General features: G+C 31.7%; 1 long non-coding RNA gene across 1 annotated transcript; it reads right to left on the bottom strand.

The window, feature by feature from the left end:
* Positions 1-2,351: 2,351 nt before the first annotated feature.
* Positions 2,352-12,093, bottom strand: LOC139426755 (uncharacterized). Its single transcript, XR_011637961.1, has 3 exons — positions 11,963-12,093; positions 10,488-10,614; positions 2,352-2,618 (listed from the first exon to the last, which is right to left on the bottom strand). It is a non-coding gene; the product is annotated as an uncharacterized lncRNA (long non-coding RNA).
* Between the last annotated feature and the right edge of the window lie 7,722 nt (positions 12,094-19,815).

Genomic DNA, 19,815 nt, shown 5'->3' on the forward strand with positions numbered 1-19,815 from the left:
TTATTTTATATATATATTTGATTTTACTTGAGGCATTATTATCCGGAGTATATTTTTGAACTAAATTGAATGGAACCACTCTCGAGATTATTAAACGAATAGTTACGAAGGTATAGGGGTTTTATTTAGAAGTACAAATTTGTACTTGCACACATTTACGCAACTGATATTGTTATTTGAACTAGTGAGGCATTGTTTCCTATGAATTTTTTCTCGTTGAATTGAGAGAGATTATGAACAACTCAATGAAACGAAAATTTCAAATTAAAAGCGTTTTTAAGTGAAAAAATTATTTCCTTTGACATGTATTTACGTACACTTTTTACATATCTATGCTGGATCTATCTGAACTTGTAAGGTACATTCTTCTATATAATTCTTTATGCTGAATTGATTGAGATAAAGCAGGAATTGATAAGATAAATAGTTTAGAAGTTATAAGGGTTTTATGTACAGGAAGTAGAATCTTGTACTTGCATTTACATACGCATCTCAAAGTGCGATACAGACAAGTGAGGTATTGTTTCCTGTGTTTTTTTCTTCACTTAAATAAATAAAAACAAATGCTAGTCAAAAGGACTAATATTTCACAAATTGAAAGGTTTTTTGTTTTATATTTTTTAAATAAAAATTACTATTTTAGAATTGCACTTATTTTGCTGAAATTCCTTTATAATTTCAATGCTATTTATTTCATCGACTTGAATTTTCTCTCCTTCAAATCAGCATGAAAAATTAAATTGGATAGTGTACCTTACATTATGCAGATAGCAATGTAAAAATTGTACAGTGCGCCAGAGAAAAAAAAAAATCCCACCCTAAATAACTTTTGACCTAATGATCGGATCTTCACGTTTTAGGACTCAATCCTAATGGCTTAAAAGGTTGAATTGAAATATGCTTATTAATAAGTGCAGACGATATTTTAAGTTACGATATCAGACGCAAAAACGCACTCTCTCTGAATAAACATACGTTTTTTTCGAGAAATTCGGATTTCTGACTCCCAAAATATAGGGGGTAGATTCAATCTAGGAAATATGGCCCCCATGGCTTGGTCAGAAGAAGGCTCCAAAGTTGACCTTTTAATGTTAATTTTGCTTTTTACGTATTTAAACACATCTCAAGAAATTTGTATAATAAATATTTGACTCGAAAAATTGAATAATATTTGAATTGAAAAATTTATTAGTTTTTATTATTGAAACGATAATTGCGAATTGAAAAATATTTGCACACAGTTATAAAATCTATTTATCCAAAGATAATTCCATGCAAAAAATAACTTCTATAAATATTTATTACTTTATTATTTTATTTAATAATAGGGTCGAAGAAATTTCGAGCTGTAAGGCTTAAAATGTTTTGCATCATTTTGAAGAATATATTTTACATGAATGTGTGCTAAAATCATTACATTATTTACATTCAAAGAATATAATCATTTACGTGGCAAAATACAAAATTCGAGCATAATCGGTTAATTAATTCCTGAGAAATTGAGTTAAAAAAAAGTTAGATATTTGTGGTTTGCTCTTTTTCGCACCCTATACATAAGTGCAAGTCGACAGAAGTGCTTTTTTTTATGAATAAAGTGCCTCTAACAGTTATACCATTCTGTTCTATTGACTCTTGTATGATCTTATTCGATTCAATTTAAAAGAACTACATGTGAAACAAAACCTCATTTGTTTGATATCAATGTTAGATGTGTAAATAGGTAGAAGTACAAATTCGTATATTTTGCATACAAAACTCATATAATTTCTAAACTAATAGTCTGATCATTTCATAATTAGTTTCATTTCATTAGTTTCATTTCATTAGTTTCATTTCATTTCTTCATAACCCCCTTCCCCAAGAAATTTTTTTTCTACCTGTAGCCCTGCCTGCTAAGTTCTACATTGGTGAAGATTTAGATCGGCGAAATTTTACACCAGCGAAGTTTTACCCAGCGAAGATTTGGTTGCCAAGCTGTGACCCCGAACCAAAAATTATTATAAAATAAAAGTTATTATTACTATTAATTATAAGTTTTATCTGATAACAATCAAAAAGCAATTAAAACTTGCAATTCAAAAATCATAATTATTTCTGTGTTATCTCACATTAAATTATAGCTAAATTTAAGGTCGGTAATCTTCTTTTCTATTGACTTTATGAAATTATTATCAATTACAATTATACATTAAATCTATATTTAAATAAATACAAAGTAAAGATGAAATATAAACATTTTATTTGGAATGAAAAGCCAGTATAAATAAAGAGTGCCGAAATCTATAGTTGATCGCAGACCTAGTTCTGTNATGGAATTGCCCTTTAAATAAATACAAAGTAAAGATGAAATATAAACATTTTATTTGGAATGAAAAGCCAGTATAAATAAAGAGTGCCGAAATCTATAGTTGATCGCAGACCTAGTTCTGTGAAAATCTCAGCCATCCTGTTTCCTTTCATAAGCATAGCTTTGTACTATTCCAGTACTATTGCAATTAAAGAACGGGTTGTTTGATGGTGAGAGAAGGCTGAAAATTTTTTTCAAATTATCAGTATTTTCATTTTTGCAATAGTATTCCCTTCTTTCTTCCAGACATTCAAAATATTTGCTGATTAATCTGGAAAAAATTAAAAAAAACAATGCATAAGATTTTTCCTGTAAACGTTTTAATTAAAAAGAAAAAAAAAACGCACTATTTGTTAATAATCGTTTTTCAAAATGTAAATACGTAATGCTAAAAGGAAGTTGCATTCCCTTCATGATTTAATGCTACTTAAAGAATAACCTTCTTCCTTTTTCTGGTATTAAAGTTTATATATGTTACTGGCAATGTAATTATTTAGGTCAGTATTCATAATGCTTAGTTATTATGAATAATGACCATTAAAATTGATCAATTTGAATTACTTTACGATAATTTCTCACATTGCCCGGTCATTATAAATACCGCTATTATTTCTTTGGGCACTTTGATTAATTAACAGCAATGGGACAACCACGTGCGTGTGGTGTGATTCTGGCTGGCCAATGTTCACCGGTGATTGTTGAGAATCAAATTAGTCGCATGGTGAATGTCCGAAATATTCCAATTTGATACTAATTTATTCGTGGATATAATTACATTTATTCGATATTTTAATACTTAGTGACGATAGATTAGAACAAACATCAGCGTTTGGAGTATCGGGCAAATATATACCGGACAATGGCACTTGACTGTAAAAAAATATCAGTGTAGGGTATACCGGGCAAATGTATACCGGGCAGTGGCACTTGACCTTAAAAAAACATCAGTGTAGGGTATACCGGGCAAATGTATACCGGGCAGTGGCACTGAACCTTAAAAAACATCAGTGTAGGATATACCGGGCAAATGTATACCGGCAATGGCACTTAACCAGACCTAGTATGACTAGATCTTTGGTAAATGTCCGAAATATATACTAGGTCTAGTGCCACTTTTGCTATAGCTTAAATATTTAAAAAAAATAAGCAAAGCGTTTGAATCAATTTTAAACTGATAACGAAATTATTGCTTTAAAATTAAAAAAATAATAATAAAAACTGCGCCAGATAAGAGTAATTGAAGTAGTTGCTTTATACAGCGCATGTGCCGGAAAAAATTAAAAAAAATTATGCAGGTGCATCTAAAAGTGGATGAATATCCCAAGACACCCTGTGGCTGTGTGTGACACAAATTGCCCACTTGACTTTTAGCATTATACATAATGACCGGGCAATGTAATAATTGCAACATAATTTATCATTTTCTCAAATCCTTTTGGGCACTTTTTAAATTGCCCGGGCATTATAAACAATGCCCAATTATTTACATTGCCTGTGACATATACACAAATATAACCAAATAAGGGATAGCACTCGAAACATGGCTAACCTTAAACTTTATTTATGCTGTGATATTAATTTCGTTAAATTTGTTTCAGGCTTATGACCCGTTAGATTTTATAAATGACAGAAAACTCTCATGAATAGTAAAATTACGAGTAAATTTCAACACACATCACAAGAATAAATTTTCCTTGAATATGAAGCCTGATGACACATCGCCTTGTAAGTATAACATAAGCGGAGGGATACACCGGAAGTTTTCCAAATTTCTTCCGGTTTTAGAAAGCTTGTCATTGTTTACATTCACACGATACGTAGATAAAAGCGCAGTGGCTCAGTGGGAGGAAACCCGCATCTCAACGAGATTCTTACGATTTACAAATAATATATCAAGTTTCATTCCATAATGCATTTCTCAAGTCTGGCCCCTTACTTGTTAGCTCATTTAGAAAGCTTACTTGATACGGATTTTTTCCCTCTTAATACATACTGTTAGTGTTAAGATACAACTCATAAATACGCTTTAGTATGTTCTCCATTTTTCACTTGACAGACGCAATAATCATTTTTCCTTCACGTCTTATGAAGCTTCATCGGAGTTACAGTTTTATGTGTGGCTTTGAATCAGTTTTTTAAGAGACTCTTATTAGTTAATCGTTTTACAGTAAATCTAATATGCCAATAAAAACTTAATTTTTTTCCTACTATATTTTAATGCAAGAATTATTTCCGTAAGTGTTTGGAAGTTAGTTTTCAATGCGGCTATATAAAATCCTGGCATTTTTGTTTTCGAACGATTCCTGTATTTAGCTTTTAATAATTTTTTTGAAAATTTTCATCATTTTCAGGATGCCCTGTTTAAAATTTTTTTCTGTTACCGGATTTTCTGCGCGAGAAGGCGCTACTTTTTATAAGGCTAATTTAATAAGGATTAGCTAATTTATGAAAAAAATAAGTCTCGCTCAAACTTTTCATTACATTAAAGTTACATATAAGGAAATAGTTTTGTTAACCAATGCATGTCGATTATTTAATGAAAAATGAAAAATTTTTTTTTTTGATAAATTATTTTTTTTCCCAACTACAAAAAATTTTAGTTATCCAATGGAAAAGAAATAGTTTCGTTACTCAATGCATGTCAATAATTTAATGAAAAAAAAATTTTTTTTTGATAATTTTTTTACCAACTAAAAATAAATATAAGTAACATATAAAGAAATAATTTTGTTATCAATGCATTTCGATGATTTAATGAAAAATTAAAAAAAAAAATTTTTTTGATAATTTTTTTTTATTAAGTAAAAATAAATATAAGTTACATATAAAGAAGTAGTTTCGTTACCGAATGCATGTCTATGAAAAACATATTTAGCAATTAAATGGTGTTTTTAAGGGACTTCTTATCTCGTTTATTACCCCTGATACTTACTCCATACAGAAATAACTCAGCAAATTCAGGCATATTTAAATTGTGATTTTTTTTATTTGACATTGTTGACTAAAATCTAGTAAAGAGATGATTTGTTGTTGTTTAAAATGTGTTTTTCTATTTCACTACAATTTGTTTTTAATGGCTGGCATTGTGCTATTTGGTTTTTCGCCACGCTCATTTAACATTATTCGGTGAATACCTGTAAACTCAGGTTATGGAGGTGAACAACATAACCCACACCACGCTATCACAGACACTCGTTCATAAAGTAGGCAACATTCACAGACCAGAGGAAGAAATGGAGAAGACCCATGCCCCAAGCGGGATTCGAACCCGCGATCATTGGCTTGATATTCAGGTACTCTGACTGCTATTGTTTACTACAAAATCAAATTTTAATGTCCAAATTAAAGTAAATATGACCCAATGTTGAATAACAACTTTTTGAAATATTGTGCCAGAGACGCGGTGGCTCAGGGGAAAGGGCACTCGCCTCCCGATGAGGTGACCTGGATTCGAACCCCAATGATGTCTGATCAATATGAGTTCAGCACCCGACATGCACCGACCACAGTGCTGACGAAATGTATCCTAAGTGGTAGATGGATCATGGGGTAGAGTCCCCTTGCCGTCAGGTTAACCGCGGGAGGTTTCCATGTGGTTTTCAACTCCATGTAACGCAAATGCGGGTTAGTTCAATCAAAAAAGTCCTCCACGAAGACAAAATTTCTTCCAATATTTAATTCAGGAGTTCCCTTGTCTTCTGGATTGGTTTCAAAATCACAAGTCTTACAGTCGTGAAACCAAAATTGGGTCGGCTGTTCAACGACGGTTATAAAATAAAATAAAAGCGATCAACAGGAACTGATGTCATAAGTCACATGTGTGGGTATACGTGATCTTCTTCTTCTTGAAGTGCAAGCAACCAATTGTATAATTTTACTATACATGAATAAAAACGTTTAGTTTCGTTTACTAATAACTAAAGAAATATTCTGCGTAAATCCATTTTATTTTATTATTCTTTTACTCTTTTATAATAAAATTCCATATATTAAACAAAATTACCTAAAAAAAATCAATCACGTAATCTTTTCTTTTACTATTCTTTTTTTTTTCATTCTGCGCATTTCAATAGAGGGCGTTGTTTTCCTGTGTTTCAAGTGTTTCCTTTGCATTTAGTTTGCTTGGGAAATCGCTATTTGACCGATTTAATGTGAGTTTTTATTTTCTCAATATGTTTGTTTGAATTTCTTTTCTGATTTGGTTTTATGTATTTCATGTATTTTTTCCTGGACTTCAACAAAACCTTCGGGGTACTAAGAGAGATAATTTTCGCATTTGTCCTCTCTCTCAATAGAAAAGGTTTTGTTTTATGGCTACTGAGGCCGGTTCCCCCTGAAGACGTCTGTTTAGGCTGTCATATTTTCATTTTTATTTCCCTCGTTTTCTTTATTGCTTCATCTAAAAAAATCAACTAATTCTTTATGTTTATAAGAAAAATTTCTCTCAATACGTGATTCAGGAGTCTTCTCTTGTCTTCTGGATGAGTTAAAAATTGCGAGGATACGAAGTTGAACATTGGTAGTCGTAATCTCATAATTGGGTCTGCGGTTCTACGACGGTTATAAACAAATAAATATTTCGTCAAAAATTTTCCTTTTACTCAGAGAACAGGAAAATAGGACACATGACTTGTACTCCACCCCTTAAGAAATCTAACTTGCAGCGTAGTTGATATAAGCATACTGTAAAACATTTATTATCAGCTAATAATGTTTTATTACTTGCTTTGTTTGGAAGTAAGTACATTTTTTATACAAGTGTTTTATTGTTATGGGTATTTTATAGTTATTTTTTTTCACTTCGTTCTTTAAATGAATTTTTTTCCTTCTTATTTTCGAATAAAGCATCAAAACTTATTCACAGAGTATGTAATTGGAAACAAAAAGCTGCGTAACTTGTGATTGAATGGATTTGTATGTTCCAGGATGTGATCTCAATGGTCGTAGGGGAGAATACCATAAATATGGTAATTAATTTGTGGTAACTTTTCATTAAGGTGCGAAATCAGACAAAAAATACATTGTTTTTAAATAAACATTGTTTTTAATGAATTCGAAGTCCCTGTCGTAAAAAAGGTATCTAGTATCTGTAATCCAGGAGTTTATTTTTTGTCGATTTCATAATCTTTAAGAAACTAATTACCTTAATCATTATACTTTGTAGAATATTACAAAAAATCACCAAATTATTTAATCGATTAAATTTTCGTAATATTATACAAAATAATTACCATTCACCTAATTATTACTTAATTTAATCAGTTACCTAAAAGTATGTGCAGACAAAAAGATAAAAAACAATTATTTAATTTAATAATGCTCTAAATATATTTGATTTTTGGGGTATGATTATTTAAACACTCTTAATTTTTAAACGGTGTAATTTCAAATGCTGTGATGCCAAATTTAAAATACGTTCTTAAAAGATCTTCCCTAATACGGATTTTTAGAATCTTAATTAAAAAATGAGGTTCGCAAAATAATACTTAAGCGAGAGAAATAAATTAAAATGTTTTTGGAAAAGTGAGACAGTTATAATAAACTACAAGACATATTTTATTGAGGAAGGAAACAGAGAAGGCGATTATTAGAAAGACTTTCAAGTTCCAACCTTCAAATAAACCTGCTAGAGCAGTGGAGGTTCAAGTAATAGAGCGCTCGTCTCCCAATAAGGTGACACGGGTTCGAATCTCAGCAAGGTCTGATCGATACGATTTCCGCACCTGGCTCCCACCGACCACAGTGATGGGGTAATGTATTAAAAATATGTTTTATACTTCCAACTGATCGTAATACAGTCTTAAATTTTAGAAATCACTTAACACCCTTTAAGATCTTCATTTGTGACCCTGAGGTGTGTAACCAGATTTTACTTCGGAAAAGGTGATGTAAAGTACATTTTTCAGATTAGATACAGAATTTTTATTTATGAAATATCAATTTTTAGAATATCAAATTTCAATCAGTTCCTTAATATCAATTTTCAGAACCCTTGTCAAAAAATGTAAAAAATATTCACATTAGAAGGTCACAAAATAATATTTAAACGAGGGTAAAACAAAAACGCAGCTTAACGAATCACTACTAAAGAAGGTGTTGTCGGAGAAAATAAAGGAAATTGAAAGATTGTTATCTGAAACATCTTCATCTTCCAAGTTCACCAGGCGGGTCGTGGTAGCTCAGGGGATAGAGCACTGACCTCCAAATGAGGTAACCCAGGTTCGAATTCAAGTGATGGCTGGGTGATGCGAATTTCACGATTTTGCTGTTGTAAGATATCTTCAGTGGTAGATGGATAATGGGTTAGAGTCCCCCTGCTGTCAGGCTAAACATGGCCGGTTTTCGTAGTTTCCCACTCCATGTAACTGAAATTCTGGTTAGTTCCATCAAAAAATACTCCACAAAGGCAAATTTCCGAAATATTTGATCCAGGAGTTCTTTTATCTTATAGATTGGGTACAAAATTACGAGGCAACGGACTAGCAGATTGGTAGTCGTAAACTCAAAATTGGGTCGGTTGTTCAACAACGGTTGTATAAAATAAAATAAACTTAAACCTGTTTTGATGTTTATGATATGCACCTTCCTCTATTGTAATTTATTATATTTTGTCAATGTTTTTTTTTTTGATTCGAACACTAATTTTCTTACCCAAAAGTGCATACTCTTTTATTTACATATTAGATAGGGTTTCTGAAAATACATATAAAGAGAGGTTTTTACGATGTTTTCTAGATTGGTGGGACAATTTCTTGTGATTCCTGAGAAATAACATTTTAAAATAATGATATTTCATTCAAAATGATAATATTTTAGCAATAGTATGCCTCTATTTTTGAAAATAATGTATTTTGTCAAATAAAATTCCACAACTTAACATGGTGTGGAATTTTTATGGTAAGTCATATAACTGTAAGTCACGTGCTTATTAAATTAAATAATAAAATTAATAAACACTAGCTGATAAAAATGCATTTCAGATGAAATTTTACATTATTCTCACGAACAGGATCAAGAAAGCTTAAGTTTGCTTGAAGTTGCTAGTGGAAACAAAGTATTGCACTTAAGCGGACCGGGTCTACAATAGCGTAGTACATGTGCTTACGCTAATGCAAACATATGAGAGATCACACTTGTGGATAGGTTATCTTGCTTCTAGGAAGAATTTTTTTTGGAACTAGGTACAATACTGAAAAATGTTAGACTTTCTTCTCTTTACTTACTGACTACAATGAAAGAAAGACAAATTAAATCAAATGAAAATTTGGATATCTGAACCATTTTCAAAATGGCTCTGTTTTTCGCAACATTCTCTATCAATAAGGAATTTGTTTCCCTTTTTTTAAGAATAATTATTTATTCACCTTTTTTATTTGGTGTTCAACTATTTAAAAAAATTAAAATTGCTTGGTTTTTACTACTTACTTTCGCTGGTGATATTAAAACATGTAAAATTTGTACTTTTAAGAATATAATTATATTTGTTGTTGTAGGTGCATTAAAATGTTCTAATCTGCCAATAAGCAAAAAAATATTTAACTCGGTAAACCTATTTTTTCTTTAAGAAAAAAGATAATAGTTGTTTAAAGAGAACTAAATTTTAAAATGTTTTTGTTGGAATTTAAAATGTTTACGAAACTGGCAACTAGCTAGATTTTCTATCTTTTTTTAATACACTAAATTTTTTTTTTTATACCTCGGTGATTTTAGATATTCCTAAAGAACAGAAAAAAAATAAAACCACCGATAAATCAGCAGAAATATACATAATTTCGCCATCGTTTGTATTGGAAATTAAAATATTTACAAAACTTGTATATTCGAGCAATTGAGTCATGCTATTAAATCCAAATTCTCAAAAAGGATCCATAATTTAATTATTCCCAACGACAATAATAATAAAAAATAATAAGTTGATTCAAAAATAGTATTACCAATTTTTAAATTTTGTTTGCTGCATAGATAATGTTGTTGTTGTTAATTTACGTCGCACTAGAGCTGCACAATAGGCTATTGGCGACGGTCTGGGAAACATCCCGGAGGATGATCCGAAGACATGCCATCACAATTTTGATCCTCTGCGGAGGGGATGGCACCCCCGCTCTGCATAGATAAAAATGTCTATAAAAGGTTTACTTACGAGCAATTGATATCTGCGTATTGGCGTTTATCGAAATCTCCTGAATGCTTTGCTAAATTCAGATTTATATAATTGAAGCAGCTGTGGAAATCATTTTGATTATCAGTGACGCATTTGTTCAGGCTACCTATGTTTAATAAAGGAAAATGAATAAGTAGATGGCGACGTTTTTAGAATACTATATCAATATGATTGTTTATGGCGTCATTTTTTAAAACATTTTTTCGGACCATACGTTCGAGTTTTATTATGTTTATTCTATTAACTGTTCAGAGTCGTGATGGCTCGAGGGATAGAGAGTTCGCCTTCCTATGTGGTACCCGGGTTCGATTCGAATTACAGCGATGGCTGGTTGATACGAATTCGGCTCCCGACTCGCACTGACCACAGTGCTGACGTAAAATATCCTCAGTGGTGCTCCTGTGCCTCAGTAGTAAAGCATCCCCAGTCTCCTTGTCGTCAGGCAAATCATGGAATGTTTTCGTGATTTCCCTGTCCATGTAACGCAAATGGGGGTTACTTCCATCAAAAAGGGTGTGGCAGAAGTTGAATTCTTGACCATAGAGGGCGCCATTGGAAAACAAGAACAATCGCAACCCTTGCCTTAATGGCTTACAATAAAAACAATACTATCGATTAGTCTTCCAGGACCTTGGCGGCTCAGGAAATAGAGCATTCGCCTTCCAATGAGGTGAACCGGGTTCGAATTCCAGTGATGTCTAGTCGATATGAATTCCGCATCCGGCTTGCACCTATCACAGTGCTGACGTAAAATATCCTCAGTGGTAGACGGATCATGAGTTAGAGTCCCTTTGCCGCCGGGAACGCGGGAGGTTTTCGTGGTTTTCCTCTTCATGTGACGCAAATGAGGGTTAGTTCCATCAAAAAGTCCACCACGATAGCAAATTTCTCCCATGGTTCAGGATCATGGTTCATGATCCAGGAGTTCCCTCGTCTTCTGGATTTGGTTCAAAATTACAATGCCCCAGGGTGTTGAACCTTAGTAGTGATAACCTCGAAATTGGGTCGGTTGTTCATCAACGGATATAAAATAAAATTAACTGTTCAAAGTTTTGGTTTATACCAAAAGAAATTATCCATGTTTTAACCTAATTGCGGTTAATTCAAAGTTAAGTCGTAATTAAGTTAATTAAGGATTCCATTTGAATTATCTGGAAAGTAATTCGAATTAAAAAAACAACAACATTGATTTTGGTGAAACAAAACATCTTGTTTCAAACGATCTAAAACATTATACCAAAATATTTAATGACGTAAGAAAGGTTAAAATTAAAGGAAAGAAAGTGAGAAATTAAATGCAGATAGAACAAAATAATAAAACTAATTTGTATGCTTGGGATGTAAAAACGAAATGAAAATGTTATGCTTTGAAATAATTTTCCGAACACAAATTTTAAGATATAATTTCAAAGTGTTTAAAACTTAACAGTTTAATTCATAAAACCAAATTTTACCTTCGATAAAAATTCCTAAGAGGTGTATACTCCAAAAAAGAATTTGGAAAAACATTTTTCTTCAAAACAAAAACACTAAATTAAAAGGAATTGTGCGAGGCTGGTTATATTTTTCTTTCCTTTCTTCAAAAAAAAAAAAAAAATCTTTTGTGCGAACTTAATGCTATTGTTTTCCGTTATGTAATAAAAAATGTGTTCAAATAAAGGACGTTTGAAGTTTTTATCTTCGGAATAACATAAAAAAATGATTAATTTAATTAAAAAGATGGTTCGATACACAATGTTAAAGGAATCCATCAAGAAAAAATCAACTAGCTGCAAACGATATTTTTTTTAAGAGATTAAATATTTTATGAGATATAAACTGCGAGTTTGACATGGTTTTGTTACATGGAAGTAAGATGCAGTGCGTAGAAAAAAAAAGTAAAATAACTAAGTAAATAAATATGAATGCAAGCATCCAGAATAACTTTTGATGAATCGAACTTTAACGCAGGAGACAATTTTAATTATGAACTAGGTAGGATAACTTTTGTTCGATCGTTTAAATAGCTGCTCGCCAGATTTTATTGCATTATAAAGAAAAGTTATTGAAACTAAATACAACTAAATAAACAACAACAACTTAAACAAATAACAACAACTACCAATAACAATAACTAAATAAACAACAACTAAATTCCATTCGTTTAGCATTGCGTCATATGTTGTTCCTACTAAATCGAAGTAGTTGTGTTTTTTTCATATTATNAAATCAAATTTTACCTTCGATAAAAATTCCTAAGAGGTGTATACTCCAAAGAAGAATTTGGAAAAACATTTTTCTTCAAAACAAAAACACTGAATTAAAAGGAATTGTGCGAGGCTGGTTATATTTTTCTTTCCTCTTTTTTAAAAAAAAATCTTTTGTGCGAACTTATGCTATTGTTTTCCGCTATGTAATAAAAAAAATGTGTTCAAATAAAAGACGTTTGAAGTTTTTATCGTCGGAATAACATAAAAAATGATTAATTTAATAAAAAAGATGGTTCGATACACAATGTTAAAAGAATCCATCAAGAAAAAAATCAACTAGCTGCAAACGATATTTTTTTTAGAGATTAAATATTTTATGAGATATAAACTGCGAGTTTGACATGGTTTTGTTACATGAAAGTAAGATGCAGTGCGTAGAAAAAAAAAGTAAAATAACTAAGTAAATAAATATGAATAACTTTTGATGAATCGAACTTTAACGCAGGGGACAATTTTAATTATGAACTAGGTAGGATAACTTTAAATATGATGGTCGGATGACTTTAAATATGATAATTAATTAGAGCAGGCGATGTTTTTATGTTGCAAAATGGAATACACGAAAGTGATGTAGTGTGGGTATCTCGATCCTGATTGGTTGTTGCATTTGTTTATGTTTAAAACTGTTCTTTCCATTCTATTTCGAGTAAACCAAGCCCGTCAAGTATCGATTCTCTTAAGTGACACATTGTATTTCACAGATATTTCAATTCTTTCACTATATATTTATTACTTAACACAAAGACAGGCACGAAGTCATTCAGAACATAAAAAAAAACTAACATTCTAACTTATGTGGAGAAACTTAGCTCAACTTTAACACGCCATTTTGCTAATAATTGGGTGATTATAATTAGTCGCTGTACTTTGAATCACTCTCGGTGATACGTCTTCGGTTCATAATCGAAATATTATTTCTTTATTATTCAAATAAAATGAATGAATTAATAAAAGAATATTTCATAATTATCGCACAAATTTTACAAAAAGTAAACATTATTTCGAAAGAAATTTAATTCTTGCATCTGAAAATTATGTTTAGAGATAAATCAAATATTAACCAATTTGGCTTTTATAGATCAGTGGTTTTATATATTTTTAAAACTTAAGTAAATGTGTTCGCAGACGTCAGGTAGCTGAGTGGTAGCATTTCGTGCTCTAGTGTCGCAGGTCCTGGGTTCGGTCATCGGGCTGGACAAGGTTGACTCAGCCTTTCATCCCTTCGGTCGCTAAAATGAGTACCAAGCATGCTTGAGGACTAAACACTGCAGGTTCGGCTGAACATTAGAAGAACATTAGAAATTAGAAGTATCTCGGTGCACAGCCGCGTAGCGGCTTTAACCGATTCGTCGCTATTCAGAGTCGATGATGTTGGTTCAGTCAATTTCCACTCCTAGGAGAGGTAGACTCTGTAAAGAAAAAAAGATCACAGGGGCTGTGATCGGTACGTGGCAAAGGCAAAATCATGTTGGGTTAGGCTGAGACATCGGAAATGAGGGATTGGAGCATAGTCACAAGTTCGGCGTTCTGGAGTAGCTCTTGCATCTCCTTAAAGATGAGGAGCAGTCTTGTGGCCTTGTCGGTGATCTTGGTCGGTTGCTTCCCCTTGGTCTTTTTTGGACGTTCACTGCATCCAGTGAAGCAGGCAGGATGGGGGCCCTTACAGTTGACGCAGGTTGCAGGCTCACTTCGTTGTTTAGTACAGGTGTATGTGAAGTGCGCTTTCGCACACTTCATACATGCAGGCTCGGGGGCTGGGCAGTTCCGCTGGGTGTGCCCGAACTTCTGGCATCTGAAGCACTGTACTTGGAAACGGCCGCCGCGGAAGCCCTCGGTCCGTACCGGGAGGTTGAGTATGGAGCTGACGGTGAAAATTCTTCTGTTGGTCTCGGTATCTGGTTGGATAACAAGGAAGAGGGGGAGGAGCGAATACTCCTGGCCACGCCTCCTCTTGAGTTGGATAATTTTTTCAGGATTAAGTCCAAAGTCTTTAAGATATTTATGTAAATCTGCAATATTAGAGTCTATTTTGAGTCCTCGGATCAGGGTCTTGATTTTTCTAGGATAATTTGTGAGAGAGGCTATATTAGGTTCCATCGGAGCAGTTGTGTTCACTATCGCCGGGGCTTTAGTTTCGACTTCCGTCTCCATGGGAGTTGGGTTTACTGGAGTAGTATCTGTATCTGAGCTGGAGTCTGATGTTTTAGGTCTCTTATTTTTGTTCTTCTTTTTCTTTTTCTTAATTGCAGGGATGTTGTTAGGAAGTTGATCGGTGGGTGGAGGCTGTGGGTTATTACAGGGGGCGGTAGTTTTTGGCCCTAATAAGGGCCTTGCTTGGTCGGGTTGGGTGGGAGTCGCAGGGTTATCGGTCTCTGTGGCTGCTATTTCCATCTCCAATTCAGCAGCAATTCTTTCTCGTCTGATCGGTTCCAATTTCTCTAGCCTGCATGTTCTGATGAAATGGAATAGTCTATGGCGAAAGGATAGCCAATTGCCATCTGCGATTTGTTGGTAGGAGTTGCTTTGATTTCGGTATCTTTCGATTCTATCGTCGATGTCCTCTAATGATAGGAGAGACGTCTCGTATACTTCCGCTTTGTGGGTATACTCTTTGATTTCATCGAATCGCTTCTCATTCCAGTACTTATAGATATCAATGCCAGCTGGTCTGGGAGGAGAACATCTTTTGCCGCCCCGTCCAAAACGTTGTAAAGGCATGTTGGCTCAGAGCTCGGATATAAAACACCCTTACTCTATCACGTCTCAAACGAGAATCCAAAATCAGGTTCGGCTGACCACCCAACAGGAATATATACTCCTTCACCCCGCAGACCAAGGTCAAGAAAACTGAGATGGGCACATTAGGCCTGTGAGTTGTCACGTCACTGAGTTTAGTTTAAATATGTTCGCAAGTTACAATGAAATACTTAAAATCTGTCTTATCTCTATCCTAAGAAACTAAATATAAGTCCTTTAGAAGAGAAGATGTTTTAAGTGAATTTCTACGATTAACAGCCGTACTTTATGTACTTACCAAAATTAGCATTTTATATAATAAATTGTATATTTGACGTAAAATATCAAACAACACAATCTTAAATCATTTTATTTCAACGTTGCTTGGGTAAATCTAATTGTAAAGGTAAAATCTTCATAATGGGATATCTGCAAGAGAGGTAGTGTGGGTACATCGATCCTGATCCTATCCGTGGCATTTGTTTACGTTTGCAACCGTTCTTTCCATTCTATTTCGAATAAGCCGAGCCCGTCAAGTATCAATTCTCTTTAATGAAACATTCTATATTCTTACACAAAGATTTCAATTCTTTCGTTATAGATTTTTACTTAACACAATGAGAGAGATGGGGACCATAAACAAACTAAATATGTATCAAATTTGCCAGGTACACAAAACAAAAATATATATAATAAAATACATAATATAATAAAAATATAATAAAATACATAAAATAAAATACATATAATTAAATACATAAAATAAAATACATATAATAAAATACATAAGCAAATAATAAAATACATAAGCAAATAGTAAACAAATAAAAATGATAATAATCAAAAAAGAATTATATTTCAGCAAATTCGAAGTGTGATACGGCGCTGTATTTAATTAAATTCACGTTAATTAACATTCTAACTTATACGGAGAAACTTAGCTCAACTCTGACACCCCTTTTTGCTTATAAGCGATCAGCTGGAGCTGACGTCATAGATCACGTGTGTGGGTATTGTGATCTTCTTCTTGAAGTACAAGCACCCAATTAAAACTTTTTTTCATAATTCTTTTACAAGCCATGTGTTAAAAGACCTATTTATTAGTTTTGATTAATTTGCAATAATTTACAGACCTGTCTATTAGTGTTCGAAGAGTTTTCCGCTTTCAATAGTTCACATCCAAAAAATGGCTTTCTGCTGATTTAGCAGAGGATCAGACTTTGCAAAATAATCTATATCAAAAACTGAAATTATAACTATGCTTACGGAATTTTAAAACTGCATTTTATACTGCATAATATTGTAAGAACGATTCGATTTGTTTGCCCATTTCGTGTAGCGGTTATATAAAACGAGTTAAGCAATGGCCCCTCCAAAATTTTTATCTAGAATCAGTTCATTGAAAGATTTTCTTTTAATCCCACATCGAGATAAAATACTTCTCACATAAACACCTAACATTTTTATAAACTAAATTTATTTTGTCGTCACATGTCAGTTTTAAGACACCTCAACTCTTTCAAACGTCTGATTCCTTGATAAGCTTGAAAACGTGATGACTTTTACACTTAATACTTGTTTTTAGAAAGTGAAAAATGTATCCTTGAATTTATCTTCCTTTTTGTTCCTATCTTAGAATAAAATAAAACAAAAGAAAACTTTGTTCTTTATTTATTAAATTCCTATAGTTACTTTCTGAAAATTTACACTTCCTATATGAAAAGCTTCTACCCTGCACTCTGAGAAAATCAATTCAACGTAGATATTTTAGTTATTGAGTATTTTTTTTTCTTCAATTAAATTGATTAAAATCCCATGGTGTTTACATCTGAAAGAAAATTTAAGGTAGATAAACAGAACAATACCAATTTTTCAAGACAAATATTTTATTTTTGTTTATCAGTATAGACGGTATCGTCAGAAAAGGAACAAAATTTAACCTTAATCTCAGAAATTACTGATAAAGAAGCTTAAATTCGTGTAAAAACACAACCCCTAACATTAAACCACAATATCGGAAGCATAATATTTTGAATAATTTCTTTATCATTCATAGTTATTAATAATAATTTGAATTTCTATACTCTGTTGAAAGTTAAGAAAAAACCATTAGCCGTAGGGAGAGAGCCTATTTGCATCCAAGTCGATGCGAAGTTCCAAGAGCGAACGAATATCAACATCGCCAACTCTTGAAGCACGAATTTAATTTCTGTCCAACGAGTTTGACTTTTAAAATGTTTTGAAAGCATATTTGTATAATTTGATAGCTAAATAAAACGGAACTATATGCAGTAGAGGATGATTACTTAAATTCTACGCCGCAATGGTCTTTTCTTAACTTACAATGAAGTATAGAATTGAAAATAGTCGTCCATTTTTAAAATTTATTTAAAATCGGTCGAATTTTAAGTACATGGATTTTTTTTAATATGGTACAATATTGCACGGTTTTAAAGTTGTGGCGCACTTGAATGGTAATACGGTTTGAGACACTTCCTATTACCTATTACCTTATTCCTATATGACTATTATTATTATTATTATATGTTGTATATTTATTAATGTAGCATTCTCCTCAAGAATTTGTTTTTAAATTTATGTTCCTTTCTCCATCTTTTTAATGTTAATCGATTATTTAAGTAAATATTCGATAATATCGTTTAACTTCTTTTGGAAATTGGCTTAAGTTTTACGCTTTATTAAAAACTGTAAAAAATTATTAGGTTTCTAAAAATTTATCTAAAGTCATGATTTAAACTAGCAAAATAATAATAATAATATTGGGTTGTTCAGAAAAATTTGATTTTTTCCATTTCATTTTAAACTTAGTTCGAATAATCTTTATATATCTTGACAGTTGACAAGGCTGGCAGTATTTTTTGATTGGGGCTCTTTTGAATGTGAAAAGTGAAACATTTTTGACATATTTTACTTTTTTTCTATCAAAAAATAAAAGTTCCGTCCAAGCGAGAAAAAATTATCAGACTTGTATGAAGATGTATTGTCATTAAGGATGCATCGTGTTCTGGAAAACTTGTTTTATTTTATTTTATTTAATAACCGTCGTTGAACAACAGACCCAACTTTTGGGTTTGCGACTACTAGTGTTCTACTCCGTAGCCCAGTAATTTTGAACCCAATCCAGAAGACAAGCAAACTTTTGCCAGTAGTGTGTACTTTAACTAAAATCAAAATTGTCATTTTTACGCATTTCATAAACTATTACACAAATTTAAATCATTACTTTAAATTTTTAGAGTTAATGGAAAGGATTATTAATCCCTGACTAAAAACAGTACTTGAAAATAATTTTTAACTTGAAAATTTATTGGTATAAAATACGAAATAATTACCAATTAATACATTTTTAATGAATTTTTGAATATAAATGAAAGGAAATTTCAAACTATACTTTTTTTGGATTTTATATTTCAGTACAAATATAATTCCAATAATCTACCAGATTATTTTAGTAACTATTAGACATTTTTCAGAATTAAAAAATTCTTAAATATATTTCTACTTGTAATTACAGTGTCAGGAGAAAAATATGCAAAATGGACACTGGTGTTCTATCTGCGTCAAAGAAAAAATAGGTGAAAATAAATAAACAAATAAATAAATTAATATATAAATAAATAAGTAAATAAATAAATAAATAAATAAATAAATAAATAAATAAATAAATAAATAAAAAGCGTTAATTATTCTAGCAATGATAAGGATGATAATCATCCAGTGAGAAACATCTTATTAACACTTTAATAAAGCTACAGCAAATGTACTTGCTATAATGATTACAAATATTTTAAATTTTAGTACAAAGTTAGTTAGTACAAATATTTTAATATTTTAGAGTTGTTGCATAGTTAAAAACTTGCCTATACAAAATATATTTCACTTACGGTGGAAAAAAAAAGTATTTAATTCTTTTATACATTGAAATTACAAGCAAAAAATGTAACATTATTGCATTTTGTATCTTTGAAATCCGGAAATCTTATTTAATTTATTTGTTTTAATAACTGTCAAGTCAACAAGTTCATGGAAAGGCATCTTTATTTATTTATTTTTATTTCAGCTGCGATCTAAGAAATCAGCTAAAAATAAATAAAAACTTTCATTCCCTTAATTCATTTGACGCGATGATATGCCGTGATATTTATAATTTCAATATCTAAATGCGACGTAAATGCATGCTTGAAGATCTAAAACAAGAATTGCATGTTACGGAATATAAGATTCACCAAGAACGATAAACATATTTCTTTTTTTAAAAATAGAACAACCAATAATAAGCTTCATCAATAAAGATAAGAATC

The sequence above is a fragment of the Parasteatoda tepidariorum genome, chromosome 10, assembly GCF_043381705.1.
Source record: "Parasteatoda tepidariorum isolate YZ-2023 chromosome 10, CAS_Ptep_4.0, whole genome shotgun sequence".
Lineage (NCBI taxonomy): Eukaryota > Metazoa > Arthropoda > Arachnida > Araneae > Theridiidae > Parasteatoda > Parasteatoda tepidariorum.